General features: G+C 40.7%; 1 long non-coding RNA gene across 2 annotated transcripts in view; it reads right to left on the reverse strand.

The window, feature by feature from the left end:
* Positions 1 to 1,585: 1,585 nt before the first annotated feature.
* The window catches only part of LOC130249482 (uncharacterized), a 28,550-nt gene continuing 8,684 nt past the window's right edge, over positions 1,586 to 21,451 (reverse strand). Inside the window, exons 2-4 of one of the 2 annotated variants that reach the window (XR_008839801.1) lie at positions 20,321 to 20,667; positions 17,872 to 17,948; positions 1,586 to 2,404 (exon numbers count right to left, since the gene is read on the reverse strand). This is a non-coding gene — a long non-coding RNA (uncharacterized LOC130249482). Of the gene's footprint in view, positions 2,405 to 17,871; positions 17,949 to 20,320; positions 20,673 to 21,451 lie in introns of both variants that reach the window. The other variant, XR_008839802.1, reaches the window with a different exon arrangement.

The following is a 21,451-nucleotide window of genomic DNA, read 5'->3' on the forward strand; positions in this document are numbered from 1 at the left end:
TTCAGTCATTGTTTGTAATAGTCAAACCCCTGGGGCAGAGAACAGAGTGATTCATTGGTACTTGGGGCACTTGGATTTATAGACCACTAAACAGACTGAAATTATTCTTACTTGACTCTTGCATGAGACAGGCTTCAAAACTAGAAATGCTGCCAAACCGAAGCCCTAGATCCAGATTCAGATTTCAGTGGGCATTGCAACCTGTTTCCATAGCAGGATGAGATGTATAGCAAACTTTTGGAAAGATCTCTGTTATGATTAGCCAAATTTACGAGCATTCACTTATGAAGGAACCCACCACTATGCAAGCACTAGACAGCTTTACTAACAATTAAGGCAAAGCTTGATGTAAATCTCAGCCAACATATATATTCTAGACAGACCATAACTTATTACTCAAAAAATGGTACTGGCTTAAGATTTTGAAGTGTCCTCTGCAGCAGCTGCTGATCTCTGTGAATTGCCACCCTCCCTGGTGGCAGCTTATCTGGGCACTGCCTCACCCACTTCATCAGCAGCTGTGCTTATCTGGCTCCTGTAGCCATATGCCTGGCACAGAGTAGGCTTAAACAAAGGACAAGCTTTGGTAGCTGAGAGTGCTGGGGTGGGTGACCATTCTACAGCACTGCCAGCGTGCCAGGAGCACCATCCCTTCTTTGAAGTGCCATCTTCTGGGAGATATCAACTAACTTGTTAATGAGAGAAGGCTAAAGCCAGGATTATATACTCAGCTTCACCCAAATCTGAGCCAGCACTGCTTTTCATTTTGCAAACCAGGACTTGACAGGTGAGGATTTGCAAATCCAGATCTCCTTTGATTTTTTTCTTTAATAAAGATAGGTCAAATGTAGAACTCATTGCTACCTCTGAGGAAAATTTTGAACTAAATTGGAATTAGCCTGACCTCCCTTCTGGATGCAGCTTTGCAAAACCAACCTCTGACAGACAAGCTCTTGTGAAACCCAAACATCTCCAATTTGGTCATTTCTGCTATGCATATTTCAATAGCTCTTTGCCAGCTACAGTGCTTATGATAATAAGAATAACAGAAACCAAAGTGAAACCACAAGTTAAGCTGCTTATTATATAATTTAATTAGACTCCACTGCACTTTCTCTTCCAATTCCCAACTTACAAGGGTTGAATTGTTAGGTACATTTTTCACATTGGGATTCTGAAGAGTTTATTTTGACCTGGCAAATGATTTTAAGTCTGAGGAAAAGCAGGTCAAGCAGTGGTGAAATAAAATAGGAAGTATGCAGTTTCTTCTCACCAAGCCTGGTATCTGCATGACTCCAGCACACAAAGAACTGGTGTGAATTTCAGGTCCTGTGCCTGCCTTAAATCAAGGCATTTGCAGAAATTAGTCATGACATGGTTTACCCAGTGGTCTTTGCTAAAGCAGCGTTTTGGGGGGGAACTTTTGCATCAGATGCTCATAACTTATTGGCTTCATGAGGTCACATGTACCATTGAGTTAGGAAGGAAGCAAAAAACATGTAGTTATTAGCAAACCCCTCACCTTCTTCCCCCCTTCTCCCTTCCCCCCTCCTCTGCCTTCTTCCCTCTCTTTATGCCTCTCCTATGAGCAGTTTCCTTCCCAGTGTCTGCTAAACCTGCACAGGCAGGACAAAACGGTCCCTCTTTCTTTCACAATGTAAGGCCCAGTGTTTCCTTTCTGCGAGCACATATATTGATTTATACCCTTTCAAGCCGATTGGCTGATTGTCCCATAACACATAACACACCATTTAACTTCTGTGTCGCCAGGACATTTGTTGTCTCCCCTTCATTCATCTTTTCCCCCCACTTTGGCTTTAAAGGCCACATTTTCCAAGAGGGAGACAATCATGAGAAATAATGTTTTTTTGAAAAGGGACTGATTGTCACTGAAACTGATACGTCTGTGTGATAACAAAAACTGTCATTGCCTCACATGGAACATGTGCCCCAGGGACTGGGAAGAACAAAGAGATCCTTAGAGAGGAGCAGCGAGCCATGTGCATCCTCTCATCTCTGTGGCACCAGGCAGAGCCCACAAGCCATTTTTCTCATACACCACTGGGACAGACAAATGAAGGAAGCATTTGAACAGTTTCCATTTAAGGAAGGAGTTAAATAGTTGAGTCATTCTTTTCAGCTATGTTATTCCTTCTGCAGTTTAGAGCACCCAGTCGCTAGAGGAAGGACCAGGAGAAGCTCTTTCTTCTGAATGTGGGGGCTGATCCTGCATGTTCTCCATTTATTGACAGAAATATCATCTTGGGAATATGGCTTTTTCTCCTGTTTTCTTCCTAAGCACCAGCTCTTCAATTCTCTGGAGGGAAGCAGGTCACCTTCTTCTCATGTTTGTTTTTTTAGCAGACTGAACCATAAAGAGAACTTTTGTTTCCTGAAGTATTTCCTAGAGAACAGATGAGAGCAATATTCTGAGTTTGTGGATGGCAAATGTCAAGCTTACTGCCATCTGTTTAATCAACTGATCTGCTGCTATCTGCCAGCTATTAGCTGTTAATTCACTTTACTGCATCAGCTGCACAGTGTCACCACTCACATCCTTTGTGTTACTTTTCCCTATTATCATGAGATGCAAAATGAATAAGTTGCAAAATGGTAACTGCAATCACATTTGAAAATGAACCCTAAGCAAAATTAAATAACACTGGCTGTGCTGATCAATGATCACTATTAAGGCTGTGCAATAAAAGGAAACACAGCTCAGCTCTAGTTGGAGAAAATCGGACCCTGTGGGCCACTCGGAGGTTAGTAACTGTTCCCTCTGAGGGATTCATTCATTCCATCAGCTGCATTTTCCCCAGTTTACCTGACAATAAAAAACAGGACTTTTTTTACTGATGTACAATGTGACTGAGCTCACAGACCAAGGTGGGCCAGGTCTGTCTGCAGAAGTTTGCATATCAAAGCTGAAGGGACAGGAGATATGGCTGGCTTGCCTAGGCTGAGCTGGAGACAGAGCTAAGGTGAAGCTCAGGTGAGTCTCAGGTTCCCATACCTTGGGAAGTGCGTCATGGTACTGAGGTATAGATACCATCAGAGGCTTTCTGGCTGCTTTAAACAGAAAGTACCTGTTGCCATTTCTGCTGCTGGACAGTGTAACTGATACTTTTGCCACTGCTGAGCATGCACCTAGCAAAAAAAAAAAATCTTAGGAACTGGAGACAATTATGTTTTCTAAATTTGCTTTCTTACAGCTGAATCTTATGAACTACAGGACATGAAATTAACTATCTATTTCATTGACAATGAGATGGATCCTCTAAGTTTTCAAAGTTCTTAAATACTGTTCATCAACCAACTTCAGTTGGCTTGTAGTCTGTGAGAAAGATCTGAAATCCCAATACCTCTGAGAATTGAAACGAAATGAGTATAATCAGATGAGAAGCAGTAATTCAGTATAACATAAGAGAAAAAAATTCTTCAGCAAACCTGTTGATTGTCTTATTTTCTCATATGGTAAAATCTCCAAGAGGATATTGTGGCTCATTATAAGATTGTGTGTATAATGAAATATAATCCTTCACTTATTTTCTACATTGCAAGCCCCAAAGTTAAGTTATGATAATGTTCAGCAGCACTTGCTTACTGTTGTCAAAAGGCATAAAGAGAAAGGTTTGTATTCTGCTGAGAACAATATAACAAATGGTATCTATGTAGGGGGTTAAAAGCAGAGATCTTAAACATGCACCAGGAGAAAAGGACGGAGTGAAAGGTCTTTGCACCTATGTTTGCACAGAATGCTGGAAGGTGTTCATTTAGAGCAGTCACAGAAAGTCTTTCCAATGGGCAACCCAAACCCACAATAAAAATGATTTATTAAAATCAAAAAGAGTTTGTACATCTAGCCCCATCCTGCTGTTTTGGGGGGCCAGCAGAGCTCACATGGCCACGCTGGGGCTGCATTGGAGCTGCCCAGAGCATCTAGATGTGAGCTCTTGGCTCCCCCTGCAATGCTGCTAGACAAAAGACCATTATTCTGAAAACTTCCATGCTATGGACAGAAAAACAACAAGGTAAGCTGAATGGACATCAAGAGCAATTAAAACCACAGGGCATATGATGTACTATTGATTTTATCTGTTTCTCCATTGAAATTGCTTCAGACTGTGTTTGTTTACAAGCAGTTTTATCAGAACCAGGTAATGTTAATTATAAATTATAAAGCAGAAGTGTCCTCTCCACAAGGGCTCTCAGGGCATGAGAAAGCTCCTGCCCAAAAGCCCCAAACCCTTGGTGTAGTGCATACCTGAGAGCTGGAACCAGGAAGGGAAAAGCACAGGATTTCATGTGAATGAGAATCAGAGATGTTTTGCTTAAATCCAAATGGATGGATTGTATACAGCATCAACAGTTGTCAAAGGTAAATAATTTTGCAATACCATAAATACAATATTTGTTCCAGGTTGTGGGTTTAAAAGCAAATCTAGGTTGCTGCACTTAGTAAGTAAGACAAACCAGTCTTTGCTTTGTCCAATACCTACAGAAAAGAGAGAATCAACTCTGCTGTTGCCTATGGCTGTAGCACCCATATCTCTCTTCCATCAGGACTTGCTGGTTAATGAGTACACAAGCCCAGTCAGAAAGCAGGTTGTGATGCTGGACCAACATCCAGCTCCCTCCACCAAGCCATAGGTGATGCCTCCAGTGTCCCACCATAGTCTGCTGGCCACGGGTGCATGTCAGACAAAATGGCAGCCCTTGCTCTGAAGGGCTCATGGCATCAGAAAGCAGACACAAGTCACACCAAAAAAGAAAATTACATGAAAAAGAGTCCAAACCCTTGACTGTTGGAAGTAGTGCCCTTGTGAGGGCATGGTCCCATTCCCACCTGTACCACTGAGGTGTTTCCCTGAGAGTCCAAGGTGAAATGAAAGAAGGTCAGGTGTACAGAAACTGGGCTCTATCCTCCTACACACATTTATTTATGAATTTTCATCTATTAAAAAAACCCCAACAAACCACTCCAAAGTCACTGGTAGCTGCTAATCACAAGTTGACTGATTTTCCTCTTAGATGCACTTCTGCTCATGCCCCTCTCCTTTAAAATCCAGCTCCAGGTCTGGTGTTACCAATTATTCTCTACACTTTGTCTTTACTATTATCTGCAGATAACACTATCATCTAGCCCTGTGATAGATGGCTTTCACAGCCTGTCAGAATGCCTTATGCTGAATCACTCACAGGAGAAGATGCCTGTACTAGCCTTGCTATGTTATGGTTTCTGAATGACTCTGTGCATGTACAAGAAACACCCTTCCAAAGCAAGCAGTTTGTGTATCTTATAAAAATTAGTTCTAAATCTTGCATTACCCTTCTAGCTCATCTATTATTTGTGGGGAAGGTAGAGTTTCTTTTTATTCCTGTCTGTCTTCCATTAAACTAAAGAAGTCTATAAATCAATAATAACCTTTTAGAGATGAACCTCTTTGTAATTATGTCTCCAAAGCCAGGTAATTGTTTGCATATTTTTATAGAGAAATAAAGAAACATGTGTTCGGTACGACCGAAACAGAAAAAAAAAAATAAGAAAAAAGTAATTGAAACTGGTTATCAGAATTCACCACATTCACACTTTTCATCAACATTTTATATTACTCTTAAACAATTAACTTCTTTTGCACAACAATCAAATCACTCAATCAAACAACAGTACACACACAGGAGAAGGGAAAGTACAGTCTCTCAATTGGGATCTGATTTGGGTTTTATTACAATATGGTCTTTATTAAGGATAATAATCTACAACCTCCGAGTTAAGGGAATGGTTGATTTGAGTCAAATCAATCTTTGTGTATCTCTCTGATGCCTCACTGACATTTCCCAACAGGAAGGGGCTAAGAGCCCAAACGGGAGTGATCTCTGACTAAGAAACAACACAGACATCTTGAAGGCACTTGGTTTGTAGAATAAGATGACAGCAACCAGAGCGCCCTGGGGCACTTTTCCAGGATGCCTACTCCCTGTGTGCCAGCCATCTGGGTTCATTTAAAGTCCCCCCAGCCCTGCATGTGTGTGTGCACACATGCATGTGCCAGGGGAAGGTGGGGAGCAGGGCTGGAGGGGGTGTTTCAGGTTGCAGGCTTCAGTGTGGGCTGTGCTGGGGGCTAAACCCTCCCTCCTGGACCTTCTCAAATCCACCAACATCATCTGCTGGTCCCTCCAGAGGAGCAATTTCAGCAGGACCAGCTGCAGGGGGTATGTTTAGCATATCTTTTATTCAAAGTGAAAGATGTTAAGCAGGAAATTTCAGGAGCCCTCTTGTTCAGAGAAAGAGAAAGGAGGATCAGGGGGAGAAAATAGAAACTGGAAAACATCCATGAAATTAGCCCCAAATCATTGCCTATACTGAGCATTTCCTGACAAGCTGTCTGTCATATATTTGCAGCAGGTTATGCAAAACTCTCTGTTGCCAGTAGCATATCCACATGACGAATGCAAAAACTCAGCTACCGCTGTTCAGAAACTGCATCCGCCAACGCGTTTTATTTGGAATTAATTTTAAAAAGGAGCATAATAATTTTTGAAGGGAGAACTCACATAGGATATGGCCAGCAGACAGCTTCAAGCCTTGCATTTCCTCTCCTTATTACCCTGGATTTTAATAAGTGTATCAGCCTGAACAGGCGTGCTGCCTCTCAGGCAGTTCAGCAGGGGCAAATAAGCTTTGACATGGCTGGGGACTCCCCAGGAGCTGCACAACAGGGAGGGATGGGAGGGCTTGAACTCTGCAACCCCACAAGAATGGGAAATAGGCAGAAATTCAGCAAGATTAAATCAGTTCTAAAGATATAAAACTAGAAAATCCCAGGAAAAAAAATCCAAGTGGATTCACAGCATGCTGGACTGAGTAGCACGATACCAGGATGAAAGGACCATGCAGATCACATATGCTGAACATACATTATTGAATATATAACAGAATGATAATTTAATTTTTATTTGTTCTTTTATGCACTAAATTGTAATAGAAAGTGAATAAACTAGATATTTTGATAGTGAATTTTCAAATATTATTTTTAAATGTTTAATTTTAAAATCCACAAATTACTTCTAGAATTTTCAGACTGGTTTCATTGAATTTAGTGGTTTTGTCTTTATCAATCACACTCTAAGGGCTGAATTTAAGAAATACTGTGCCAGCAAGATGTAGACCTGTGACAGTAGCTATAGCTACAGGTTGTGTGGCACAAAGAAATGACCCATCTCCATGCAAGGGCAGCCCAACTTTATATCAAATCCTTTTAATATCCCAATAGATAAAGCACCTACAGATAAAGAACAGTGCTGCAGCTCTTGCCAGAAAAGGAGGGTGCTTCTTGGTCAAAATTTTGTTGTCCCTGTGTTTGTGCTGATTGCATCCCTAGGCACCAGATTTCCCAGTTTCAGGTGAGATCTGCATCTGGTGGCAATGGTTTTACAAGCAGGTCTATACTTCTGGCTGGGTCACCAGCATACCTTCTTGACATGTTCTGCAGGATAGGTGAACAAGAGAAAACATCCACCTCCTCCTGCCCTTTACCACTCTGGTTGATGGGGAGATCCACCAATCTCACCACATCTGCAGAGAGGCCTCTCCTCCCATGTCTGGGCTCTCAGCAGCCACCTCCTAGCAGCCTCAGCTCACCAAATTGCTCATAATCAGCTGTATTATGTACTGACTCCCAGCAAAATATGGTCAAAGAAAATGGTAGCACATAAGGAAATGTCCTCCTGGGACTTCGCAGTAAGGTTATATTTGTGTATTCTGGTTATATGTGTGCATTTTCTGTCTGAGCCAACATGAAAAAAATGAAGGAGGATTTAGCCAGATGGGACTTTGCATACTTGCTGAGATGTGTCCAACTTTTTGAAGCAAGAAGGCAAAACCAGAAAACAATTGGTGAATTACCTGCTGTCCCATCTGTATCCTCTGACACCACGTAGATGAGGAGAAGGGCCAGCTAACTCAATCTGAGCAAAATCCAACAGGAGAGCAGATAGGATTAATTCTGCTGACCATTCCTCAGGCTGATTTATTATTCTCTCAATGTTAATGTCCTGCATTTTTATATGGCCTTTTTAGAAGTCATTAAGGAAGAAAAAGCCGGGTTTTTTGGTGCAGCATAAAGATAAGAAACAGTTCTTGCTCCACAAGAAGTGTGTGGAGCTAATAGTCACACATTAGAAATAGTAATTGTGACAGAAAAAGGCACAAAGGAAGAGCCAGAAACAATACACAGGTCTTTGCAGTCCTGTTTCCATATCAGCTGGACCATATTGAATAGCCCATGAAAAAATAAAAATGTTTGGAATGAAGTTGTGCTAAGAGAAAAATAGCAAATTCATTCCCTGAGTAGCCCCTCTGAAGCTGATGGAGTTGCCCTAGGGATGAATTTGGTCAGGTATATGTCAACTGGCCTTAAGACATAAATTGAACTTCTACCTTTGCCAAATGAGCGAATATACACACACCATTTATTGCCAGTTCTGTTGGTTTAAGAGGTGCTCTGTGTTTCAAAGCTAACATTTGTACCACTTGTTGCTGTGGTTGTCTCTTATTAACACAGCAAATAGCTAATGAAAATCTATGACCTTGGAAAAAACCAGCTCATAAGTTAGGACTTTTAAATAAGTCTGCCTGACATGTACACACAGCATGGTACCCTGCTACTTTTTGTTTTATTCAGTCAGCCCATTTATAAGGACACAAAATCATGGGGTACAAAAGTTTCAAGGAAATTTTTTTCCATGAGGAAATAAGCCTGGCTCAACTGCAAACAGCTCATGCTCTATTTAAAGCCAGGCAGTATTCATTTCTCATGCCAGAGAACCCGATTCATCCAGGGTGTAACTCCACAAACACCAACAAACTTCTACTACAGAATAATTAAGTGCTTTAAAATCTTGTTTCATTTATACATGTTCCAGTTTGGCTTTAAAGCCATCAATTTCCACCACCTTTCCCCAGGACCAGGTGCCCCTGTGCTGGACCAGGTGCCCCTGTGCTGGCTCCCTCAGAAGAGCAAGAGGGAGATGGATGAAATCTATTTCCTTTCCTGGGTGCTCTTCCTCAAGGCTCCTGCTCTGCAGAAAGTGTGACACCAACCTGCCTATGATAATAATGTGACCCATCCAGCAGTCACGTTTTGGGCAGGCATTTTCTGAGCTCACATTTCCTTCTAGGAAGCTAAATTTGTTTTTAATAACAAGGTGACAGCTCTTACATAGGTCACTTTAGCACAGTTTTGCATCACTTCACGTGCAAGGGTGCACTTCTGTAAAGCAAAAACAAACTGCATAAAGTTCATCTTAGCAACAGCTCCCTGCCCTGCACCAGGGACTAAATTAGCCTACAACATTTAAACATCAAAAGCATGGATTTTCTGAAGAGTCTTTTACCTTCCTTTAATCTTGGGTATAACATGTCCATCTCTTAGCAGGAAATTTGTGTTGTGAATGCCCACCCTAAAGAGGCCACTAACACATGAAGGTATGGAGCACAGACAAGGGAGTTGTACCCCAGCTGTAATCACCAGACTTTCCCTAATGGCAGCTATATGGGTCAGATTTGCAGAGGCTCCTCCCAGAATAATTAAAGAACTGAGCTGTTAGGATATTTTTAAACAAGGTTTCTGGCTCTTTACAAAACATGTGTGCTATATATCCTTAAACATGACATGTTTTCCTCAAGGAGTTCCTTGTCAAGAATCTTTGTATTTAATAGTGGGTGATGATGAGAATATGCCCTAAATGAAACGTAATTGAAAATGAGATTATGTAACTTTACTTCCTCCATAAGTAGACTTTCCCTTGACATATTGTAGTCAGGGTTTGCATTGAAGTCTTTAGTGTTAAGCAAACTGACAATACAAGATTTCTTCAAGAAATTTAAAAAAGCCACTGAGATCTGATTAACATCTGCTGGTCTTCTGCAGCAGGAGGAAGCAGAGCTGCATTCCAGAAGAATAAACTAGAATAAATTTAAAAGAATAAAATCCAGTGGGTGACGAATTTAAAAAAAAAAACAAAAAACAAAAAAACAAACAAAAACAAAAACAAAAAAGAAGTTAGAGTGAAAATCCTGATGTCACTCAAATAAATCAGACATCAAAACAAACAAGCATTAATTTACTAATTACCCTATTGGCTGTCAAATAAAATTTTAGTCACTCATAGTACAGCTGTATATGCTCCACTTAAAGAAAATGGACAGTTTTTCTTTTATTAATGACAGCTACACTGAATATTTTTTTTACATGCAGGCTTGAGAATGAGGCAATATTTTGCTTGAAAGTTTCCATGCCCTTCCAGCAGGGAAAATACAGAGTCTGATCAACTGATTCTCAGTGAGACTTCAATATGAGCTTGGCTGGCAATTCCCCTTCAAACCAAGAAGTAAGAGTCAATTTATTATCTTAAACAATGCAAGAATGCCTACGCTTTAAATATCCACATGTTGTCAAAACAATAATGGAATTTGTTGCCTACAAAATACCAACTTCCAAAAATACTATAGAAGAAAAAAAATGGTGCACTATCCTTTTGCAATGGATTGGCTGCGATTCCACAAGTGATATTATTTCTGGAAAAATCTCTCTGTGGGGACGTCCCTTTTAAATAATTTTTTTTAACTCTTAAAGACTTGTGATTTATGGTGCTGAGTGGTTACATCAGCAAGAAAGTATTATTTTCTCTTGCAAAACTGAAGTTACTATCAGTGAGTAGTTTTACTCACCATGTTTATCTGCCTTGCTAAGTTTAGTTGAATTAGTTGGGATTTTTCTCATATAGCTTCTTTCTGAAAATGAAGCTAGTATCAGCTCCATTTTTCCCATCTTTGCCAGGTGAATAGCACTTCTGTCCTTGAGGGCAGACCACGTGTGAATGAAATGATCAGTAAAAGTAATTACAGTATCAACAGGAGCTAAGCTTCTGCCAATGCTGCTGCTCCCATCTCAATTTTCACTTAAACCAAATCACTTATAGAGTGTCTGGGGACGATATTTAAGCATCTGAGATTAGAAATGGAGATCAGAAATATCTTTTTGCTGGGGATAGTCCCCTCTGGCCATGTATTACATACATTACATACATACATCCAGGTGGAAAGAGACGTCAGTTGGAATAAAGCTGTTGCTCCTGCTGTGCTGTAGAAGTTATGATAATGCACTTACAGGAATCACAGCAGTGGTTGAATGGACAAGGAGAGGAAAGAAATAAAACAGCTGTTGATCTTTGAGCCAAACAAATAAACAGCACTAAAATGATGCTGCTACAACTTTCTGATTCACATCCTGTACCTAAGAAACTGTGATATAGGGGTCAAGCCTTTGTGAGAAGTGAGCTGGCCTCTGATCTGAACACAAGTGCTCCAGGTTGCATGGAAAGAGGAGGCAGTTCTAATAGCAAGAGTCACTTACTTCCCTCTCCATGGGGCAGCTAAATGTGGACAAAAATTCTTTCTGATAAAGTAGATTTGCACATCTGTGTGTCTGAACACTGCAAAAGATGAGTAGAATGACCTTTATGTTCAGGGAGGGCTTCTTATTAATATATTTTCATCTGCTTAGGTAGGTTTATTGACCAGAGTTTTCATTGGGGTTTGGGACCCAATTTGAATTTTCTTCATGTGAGAACTAAAGAGGATCCCTATCAAATATTCCTTAGTAAACTGGTAATTCCACCAGCATATCCCCTTTTTCTTACATTTTGCATGAGACATTATAATTCTCTTGCTCTACTACAGGATCATTTCAGTTTCCTAAAAAGTTGGGTCTGAGGCTTGGAGATGAAGCAGGACACAGGGAGCAGCTGCAGGTGGTGGAGTGCAGCCATTCCAGCCACGGATCTTCATTCCTGGCTAGTTGAATGCCAAGAACATCCCACTGAGGCATTCCATGTGCAGAGCAGTCTCCTCATGCTAATGTGGTAGTAAAAACACATGTGAATGGGGCTGCAAGTGCTGTGAGAGATTAAGAGGCTGGGGAGCTGGTACCTTTTACTGAGAACCTGGGGTCTTCTGTGATCTCCTGGCATCAGTTTTGACCCTTAATGTCTCAATTTGGGTAAACAGGACATCACAGTAATGGCTCAAATAACTCCAGACAGCATGGGCTTGATCTGCAAAGGCACAGTTCAACATGAAGGGCTGGGACAAGCTCTGTCCTCAGACTCCACACCAGGACTATGACAAGTTTGGCTTCAGCCTGACAACAGGGGGCAAGGGGCAGTGTCAAGGTGCCCAGGGCTCTTCTGGTTCTGAGGCTGGCTGGCATGGGATGGCTTGTGTCCGTGCTATTAAACTGTCAGTACCCCCCAGACAATTTAAAAGGCTGAATGATTGATTTCTAGTGCCTGGAAACATTCTTCAGGGCTATTTAATTTATTGGTATGGACAGAGTCAATGTGAACTAACAACCAAGTCCAGACAAGGAGCTGCAGTCCAGCTGTGTAGAAGGAGCATCATCAGCTGTCCATAGCCAGGAGGCAAGGGTGGGGAGATCAGAGGTATTGCTCCAATTTACTACCACATTTCTGTTTTTCTGTGTTTGATGTCCCTTACACCCCTATACAGGCAAATTTTGCTCTCTTGTCCTTTGGGACTCACTGGTTGTGAGTGGAGAAATATTGCCACCTGTGAGCACTCAGGCATCTCTGTGTTCCTTCCATGGGATAGAGATTGAGTCTATAACAGCTAGGAAAATGCTTAGACACATACACATCTCCAACTAGATTGTTGCTGTATAGATTTTAGAACAAGCACATGTGATATCAGAGAGCCAGATTTTTAGTTTCAGTAACAAAGTAGGTTGAAAACTCACAAATCTCCAGCCACATATTAATTTTACTGCATGCAAATCTGATTAATAGTTTTTTTAATTAATAAAAGGAATAATTCATTATGATGCAGGGCAGTCTGTCAACAAATTTTTATCACAAAGATATCAAAGCCTAATATAGTGCTTTCTCCACTCAGATGTAATTTTTTAGCAGTCCCAGTGAAGCCCTCCAGCCTTTTCAGCGAAACTAACATCCAATTATTTTATTTATTTTATTTGAGCTGGTCTGTTCCTTGGAGTCTTCTTATCATGCACATATGCCGTTTTCCAGCCTGATTCTCCCTTGTAGTACTCAGCTGGAAGCTCTTCCACCCAAGCCACTACCTACAGGCATGGTGGAAATGGGCCACAAAGCAGCCAGGATCAGACAAAACACTGAAGCATTGGAAAAGTAACTGCATTGAGAAAAAGAATCTTACTGGCTGAAACTGGGGTGCAAGCTTTTCCATCTCTTTCCTTCTGGAGCCTTTTTGTCCAGTGTTTGCTGCTATTTTTACGTTATTCCCTGCACTGCTTTATCCTTGCATCCCCGAGATCCCTTTAGTTCTGTCAAGGCTTCAATGTCCTTCCCTGCTCTGCACAGTATATTCCCTGCTTTTCTACTTCCCCTTGTGCTTACCAACCCTCATGTAGCCTTACAGCTTTAGAGAAATTGATGTAAAATTCTTTTTTGTTGCATGTGGCTCATTTTCTTTTTATGACTGCCACATTTTCTGCTTCTTCTCTGTATTTGTATGTAAACATAATTTTAGGATTCCCTTCAGATAAAAGAGGGCAGCTAGCACAAATGGCCAGCAGAGCTATTGAAAAGCCACCACAGGACGTACATCTGTATGGAAGAATACACTGCTTTTTGATACTGGTAGTTGCAAGGTCATTAATGGCAGGAATAGGAGACAAACAGTGTTAATAACAGGCTAGTGAGGACCTGAAGGATCTTCCTGCTTCCTATGAAAGCTTTTAGGATTTTCTTCAAATCCTTCCCTCACAGGAAAGGAATGAGAGGACTGGGAGATTTCTTCCACCCTGGCTGTTTCTTTGGGACACTGCAGCCAAGGCAGGATGCCGTGAAGATGAGTGTTTCCTGCCTGGCCAGTGAATATGTGATACATGGACCATGGTGGCAGTGGAGCTACCTCTATCTGCCCTCCTCTACCTGCAGTCCTCTGAGCTCATAGAGGATTTAGATTATATCTTCCAGGGTAATTGCTGAGATCCTCACTCAATGGGGAAAACAGAGAGGTTATGAGAGATTAAGAGGTTGAGAAGACGACTGAAAGTGTTACAATCTGTTTATTTAGACACTTGCTCTATTAAAGCTTCCTACTCTCAATACTCATCCACCTGGATGGACAGGAGTGAAGTGGCTCATTCCACGTGACTGTGAACAAGATTTGGCTCAATGGCATAATTAGTTTTAAAACTTGGGAATAGATTTTCCCCCATCAACAGTAAAATTAACAACAACAACTACTTGGGATCTGGCTTTCATTTCTGCTGTTTACAAGTTTAATTTAGGTTGGGTCAGACCTCTGCGAACTTAAAAACGAGCAATTGTGATCAGCTGTTCACTGACCAGCTGATCAAGAGCTGCTTGCTAAATTAGGGAAGAGGAATAATTAGCTTGTCAACATTTAAACCCCAGAAGTCTGTAGCAAAAGGTTACTTTGAAGGATTCCTATCACCATATTTATTGACCTTTAAACTCTTCATCTCTTCTGTCATTGATGTTTAATCGAGTCACTTAGGCTGTCAGGCTAATAACTAAGATAATGAAGTAGTCTAGGACCTTGGTTTACTACTTTGTTATTCTAATGCTAATTTTAGAATGCTAAAAATAGGTTCACTAAAAATAAGACATTGTGGGTGGGTTTTTCTCCTAAAACAATTGAGCTTCTGTTACTTCCCTTCCCAAACTATTAAGATACCATTAGATTTCAAAGAGGTTATTTTGTAGTAAAATTTAATTGTAATTTTTGTTGTGAAGGGCTTCGTAAACCAAATTCCTGGGCAGGATATATTTTAGGAATAAAGAAAGATGGATTTATTACTTGTTTACAATTCTGTATTGCTAAACATGAAGAGAAAATAACACTTATGTCACAGTAAGTGCACCAGGAAGGTGAATCATTTTATTAAAGGACAATATATTTAAAAAACAAAGTCACTGAAGCAGGCATGATTGGTACTAAAATGTTTTAATAGTATGCTGATTGCATGGAATGTCTGTAAGGACAATTTAGGTTATTCAGACGTTTACCTGAGCTGCTTTTTTTAGCCTTGAGTTGCTCAAATTTTTTTTTAAGCGTGATTTTGTTTAGCAAATTTCTGTGTGCACAATATCTGAGCTTTAGATAATGTTGATATGGCTGCAATTTCTTTATTTATCCCTTGGTTCCTGGTATATATTTTTGCAGCCATTTCAATATATTTGTATTTTGGTATAGCTAGCAATATGCATAGATGAAAACCCTTTTGTGAAAGCACTGTGCAGGAAAAACCACAGTACTGATACCAGAATCTGAGAAGAAAGAGAGAGCATCTAAGTATGTTTTTAAGAATACTTGCTTTACACATATTTTTCACAAATCACCTTCTCAGAAAACCTCCCTCTTTTTGGTTTTATATGCAGATTCCACCCCCTCCCCAATCCCACAACAAGAGCCCCATCTATTCAGATGCTCTGTCATGTCCAGAATGTTAAATCAATTTATGAGTTTTTGCTTTTCATTTAAAATAAAATAACTCTTTTTCTTTGGCTTTCCTTGGACAATAATGTGCCCTTAAGACTTGGAAAGGGTTCCATGAGATTTTAGGCAATAAAAAACATTGAGGGGTGTGGTTTTTTGGAAAATGTATTGGAGATTGTTTTACATATTGGGAAATTGTGTTTCAAAGGGATTTTTCTTAATAGGAATAAAAGAAGATAAATTGCTTACATTTTTTATTTTTTCCCCCAAGGTGTTAGCTCATCTTTATTTTAAAATCCCCTGTTTGCTTTACTCCAGCAGTTTGAACCTACCAGCTTTGCAGCCATGAGGACACTTGTCTATCTTATTTTCTCTGAATTGGAAGTTATGCAGACAGCCTTAGATGTCCTATAGCCTGACAAATTTCCTACATTATTACTTTGGATGGCACAGCTGACTGTGTTAGATAGGGGGAATAATGCTGCCACTACTCCCTGAGCCTGTCAAAGTCTCTGTTTTTTGACAGAGAAGGGGATTTCTTTCCAGCCCCCTACTAACTTGTGTTTTAATGCTGGGTGCTTTGTCTAGTAGAAACAACTCCTCCAGGCTGAAACCAAATCAGTTTTATTTGTCTGGTAGCTGTTAACATGTGCACACATGAACAGCAGTAATGTCTTTGAGACTGGTTACATTATTTACTGCACTTTCATACAGGGCTTAAACTTGGTGGCTCCTTTAGTGTTAAATAATTCAGAAGAACTGCTATGATCTGGCATGATTTATGCCACCTTCTGGGACACATATTTCATCTTGTGGATCCCTGGCTTTGAATGAGATGAGATTTTGCTTCTAGTGAAAAAATATTTTCTGGAGTTTCTTTACGATTACTCCACACCAGAAAGGCTGTCAAAGGCTTCATTCAGAAAAAAGACTTTCATCCAAATGAGCTAACTCATGCTGACCTCTTTCAATAGAACATCCTACCAAAAGTACATTCTCCTGCATTACAGTATCTTCTGACCATGCTTCCCTCCAGCACTGGCTGGAGCACCTGTTGAAGCTGAAAGGCAGCATGGAGCATCAGTCCTACTTTAATATTTTTAGTCCATAGCAATCCTTCTGTTAACTGTGAGCTTCCTGAGTTGCAGTCTTGGGAATGAGGCAGTTCTGAGTTAGAGTCAGTAGAAGAATATCAGAGATAACCACACTTCACAGGCATATTGACTCCCCCATGCTCTTGGGATTGCTTACTGAACTTCACACTGATAATCTGATGCTGCTTCAGTGCCCGTTTTTTGGCTGCTGATAGAAGGCACACTTGCCTGGGAAAGCAGTTTCTGCATGTCAACATGGATATCTCAGTCACAGTTCTGGGGGAATATGTAGCAGAGTGTTTTAACTAGTCCTTCCCACACAGAGAAGAGGTGTTTTGTGTTATCAAGTGCACCACACATAGATCACAGCAGTGTTGCAGCAGTGGACTTGGGGGTTGCTATTTCAAATTAAGGTAGACCATAATAGAAATATATATATATATATATGCACTAGTACGCCAAGAGAATAATTTTATTCCCATAATTTACAAGAGTGTGTAGTATTCTCCCAGTTATAAATGTTGATTTTCCAAAAGATTTTCTTTATGCAGAAACATTACATGAAGACCATATTTCATCAGCACCTTCAAGATATTCCTCTGATGAACATTCTCTCTACTCACTAACTATTATTCTGAATTTGTTCTTGGCTAGCATCTGAGTTCTCATTGCTCTGGGAACAGCCACTGCACTGAGCTGTGGTTAAGAGCTGCTTTGGCTCAGTAGACAGCCATTGCTACTAGAAACTTGCTGCAGATTTCCTTAGGCAAATCTCCTGGTTACCTCCAGGCATTTCTCAGGTTTAGGCCCCTGAATTCTGCCCTAGATGGCAGTAGTAGGACAAACAGAGATGCAGAGCACTTGTGTCCAGTGGGTGCCCTACCTTGGACATGGCCCTGCAGCCTTGCCTAAGCCTGTATTCAACTGAGCACATGGAAACAAAAGCTCATTGATGTTGCATGGCCAGCTGTAGCTTGTAGGCACAACAAAATAGAAAAAAACTTCAGTATTTCTACTCATAGTCAGTCAGAGCCTATTTTTCAAGGCACATTAAGATTTCTCTTGCTAGTTATCTTCTATAGAACAGAATTATATGAGCTTGTCATTAACAGAGAGATCCCTTCCTGATGCTGCCCCATTCAGGGCTGAAGGTGCCTGCACACCCAGCTGCAAACAGCACACACTGGTGCACTCAAGACTTGGGCTAGTGCTGCTTCAGCACTGCCCTGAGCAAACACTGCAGCCACTCACCCAGCCTCCTGTTTTTGCATTCCGGGATATTTCAGGAACACATTTGAGTTACACGCTTCACCACAGCTGGATTGACTCTGAAAGAGAAGTGGTGGCCTTAAAAAACATTCTACCTCTCTAACTCACTGAGGGGATTTCCAGATTGTGAGCTGAACTTCTTAGTGTCAGAGATATTACTCCTTGGCTACTCCATATACTTGAGTGAGTTGCCTATTTGCTGTGCCCTTATGGGCTTTGTAAAGATGTTCCTTCCTTTTAGAAAATACCTTCATTACACTCTAGGTGCCTGAAAAATACTTTGCCAAGTGACTAAAGACTTCAAAGGAAGCCAGAGTCTTTGCCACAGATGCCCTTAATGTGAGGTGTATCTATGCTTTTTTTTGTACATTTATATTGTATACGTGTAAGCATGTCTGTGCATACATATATGAAGACATTTATTTTAGAAGGGTTTCAAATTATTTAATCGGGTCTTTTTTCAATACGGATTCTTGTTTTACAGTTACACTTATTGTACTTGAAAAGCTTATAAAAAAATGCTACCAAAAATGACAATTCAGAGTTTTTAATCTCACACATTTTAAAAATAGCTGCTTTTCCCTTTGTGGGAATGCAGTGGCATTCTGCCATTGCCCATGCGCACAACTGCCTGACTGTGGGATTTGTTAAACAGGAATAGCTCACACAGAGTCTCAATGACTGCATGATTTAACAAATTTGACTCAGAGTTATGAGAATATGAAGACAGTGAATATGCAGCTGATGTGTCACAGGGGATAAAGGTTTTGCTAGATACCACAGTAGCAGCACCACATTTTCCTGACAAGAGCATGATGACTGCATTTTTGGGTGTTTGAGTAAAGAAATGGTTTGTATGTGCATGGAGAGATTGGTTTTCCCTGGAATAGTTTGAAGTCCTGTAGGTGCTGAGCTCAGCTCACATAAGATTTTTCTCAGCATGCAAGCTGGGAGTTGACTTTATGTCCACAAGTCAGTATTTGCTCTCTTCTCTGTGCCAAATCCTTCCATCTCCTGTGTACTGAATTGATCACTGGTTGATTATTTTGAAAACAATAATTTGAGTCCATATTTCAGCCAGCAGTTTCTTTTTTCTTCCTTTTTCTTCCTTCTCCTCCTAGTTAGCCACTGTTTGCCTCTGTGTGGTGACTTGCTGTGTTTGGCCCTGGACAAGTTCCAGACTGTTAATGACACCCTTCCTGCCTCAAATGATTCACCCTTTTCTAGCTTCTAAAATGGGAGGTCATCTCTTTTCCTTTCCTACTGAGTCTCATATAGTGCTGCTGGAGAAAAACTGTCAGCTATATTTAAGTGGTGTGCATGGTTATATTTCACCAATGTTTGAACAAGTCTTTTCAGGATTGCTCCAGATGAAAGCACAAACTCTTTATTCCTGTTTTTATTGCCAGAAATGCAACCAAAAACTTTCATTTCAAAGTGGATGCAGGCGTTGCTCCTTAAGTGAGTTTCTGGCATGACAACCAAAGGATCTTGGTGTTACCTGTCCTCTCCAGCCTGCTACTGGAATAAAAAAGCTTGGCTGTAGCATCCTAAATCAGATAATTTCCAGAGCAGCCTTGATTTTCCAACTGCCACCTCTCAGAGCAGGGCCATGCCACTACCTGATATGACCACAGGAGGTATCTTTGAGAAAGGACTTTTTGAAGTCCTATTGCTGCTTCCTATGACATCAACTGGGCGTACAAATAAAAGATATGAGATTTTCCAGGGTAAGTAGGTTCCTTTTAAGATGATGTCTGAGGGCCGTGCGATTGTTCAGAACAAAATTCTTGATCAGTAGATCTTGTGGCTGAGAAGTTTTTTAAAATTTGCTAATCTCAACAATAGGCTCTCATGAATAAAAACACCCACTTCATTAAGCAGAGCCACAGTACCATGACTCCCAACTGTGATTTAGCAAGAAATATTTCAAAAGTGTGTGTCAGTGTAATATCTAAACACTGTTCTGGGAATATAAAAATGCAGAGACCCACTCAGAAGGACAGTATATCAATTCAGAGATGAGAAGTCATATCATATTTCATCAAATATAATTCTATTCATGTATTCAGTCGTACCCCACTGCCAGCCATTGTAGGAAGTAACAAATGTGTTATTCAAAAGTCTAGAGGCTCCTCCTGGAATAAGTGAATAGCACTGGCTCAAACCCCACTCCAAATTTCTGGGCTCACTAAGCAGCCTCCCAAAGGCCCTCAGAGGATGACATCTCACTGTGTGTGACTGCAGAGGTTATGCACCAGGGGATTTGCATGGGGGAAATGGTTCTTGGCTTTGGAACACACACCCTGTCACAGCTGGGGCCACATGCCAGTGTCACTTAGAAGGAACATTCCTGTAGGGAAGAGCCCCATCATTGCATCACTTCCCATGAGCTGAGTAGTTTTACAAACTTGGTGTGATGATGTCTGACCTGCCTTGAAGTCCTTGAAAAGTGCAGCCTCCTGCTCTTCTGCCAATTTCCTGGACCAGCCATGGTAACCTGGAGCACACAGAGGTCACTCAGCTCTGCCCCTGTTCTCATCTCTCTTCCCTTCAGGAGCCCTGCCAGTGTTAGAGGCTTCTTGCTGGAGGATGACCACAGCTCCCAGTAATCCTGAGCAGGGTCCTTGTTGCAGAACTGTGTTGCCCACCAGAATGCAGAACCTCTTCTGCTCTCTTTCTTTCATCTGTTCCTCTCAGCCTCTCCACCAGTTCTGCCTGTGCAGTATTATTGCTCTGTCTCTTGTTTTGTCAGCAGGCTTATACTGCTGAGTCTTCCTGCACTTGAAATTAGGAAAAGGAAAGGAAGAAAAGAGGAATTAGTCTCTCTCTCCCTGTATGAGATCTTTTTGCACTGCTACAACTGATAGAAAATCTTATTGATCAGCAAGCTACAAATTGAAATAACTGTTGAACAAACCCCATGTGCTTGTAACATGCTCTGAAGTTCAGGAAGAGATGGAAGAGCAACAGGAGAATCTCAGGGTTAGGACCAGTGCCTAGAAAAAAGGTATGGATATGATATTGTAGGACAGTCAACAAATAGATGATAAACACTGCACTGCTGTGTTGAATCAAAGGAAGCATCTCATCAGATTTCATTACAAGTCCTGAGAAGTCATGGCAGGTGAAGCAAGAAGATGGGACTGCTGCATCACACCATTTGTTACATCTCTTTTTCCAAATCCCACCAATATATCCCAGCATATATCCAAAAGGTATATAAAGACCAAAAGTAATTTAACTCAAGCTTGGTGCAAACTATTGGGAAAAAAATCTGTAAAAAGTAATACATTTAAGATCAAACTTTAAAGTGTTCAGAAATGCAAAATTGGACAGTGGGAGAACTAAAAGATTAGATTCTTTGTAGTAGCATAAATTTTCAATATGTTAGCACAGAAGTCTTCACATTAAAAGAGGCCTAATAATGCTGCTAATTCTTGCAATTTTATCATGGATTTTAAGCACTTTAAAAAAATCAAATGATAACATAGCTCTTCAAAATTCATCTTTAAAGATGAAGCTAAACATCACAGAAAATAAAAAATCTGATATATTTTTG

Source organism: Oenanthe melanoleuca, chromosome 2 (assembly GCF_029582105.1).
Source record: "Oenanthe melanoleuca isolate GR-GAL-2019-014 chromosome 2, OMel1.0, whole genome shotgun sequence".
Lineage (NCBI taxonomy): Eukaryota > Metazoa > Chordata > Aves > Passeriformes > Muscicapidae > Oenanthe > Oenanthe melanoleuca.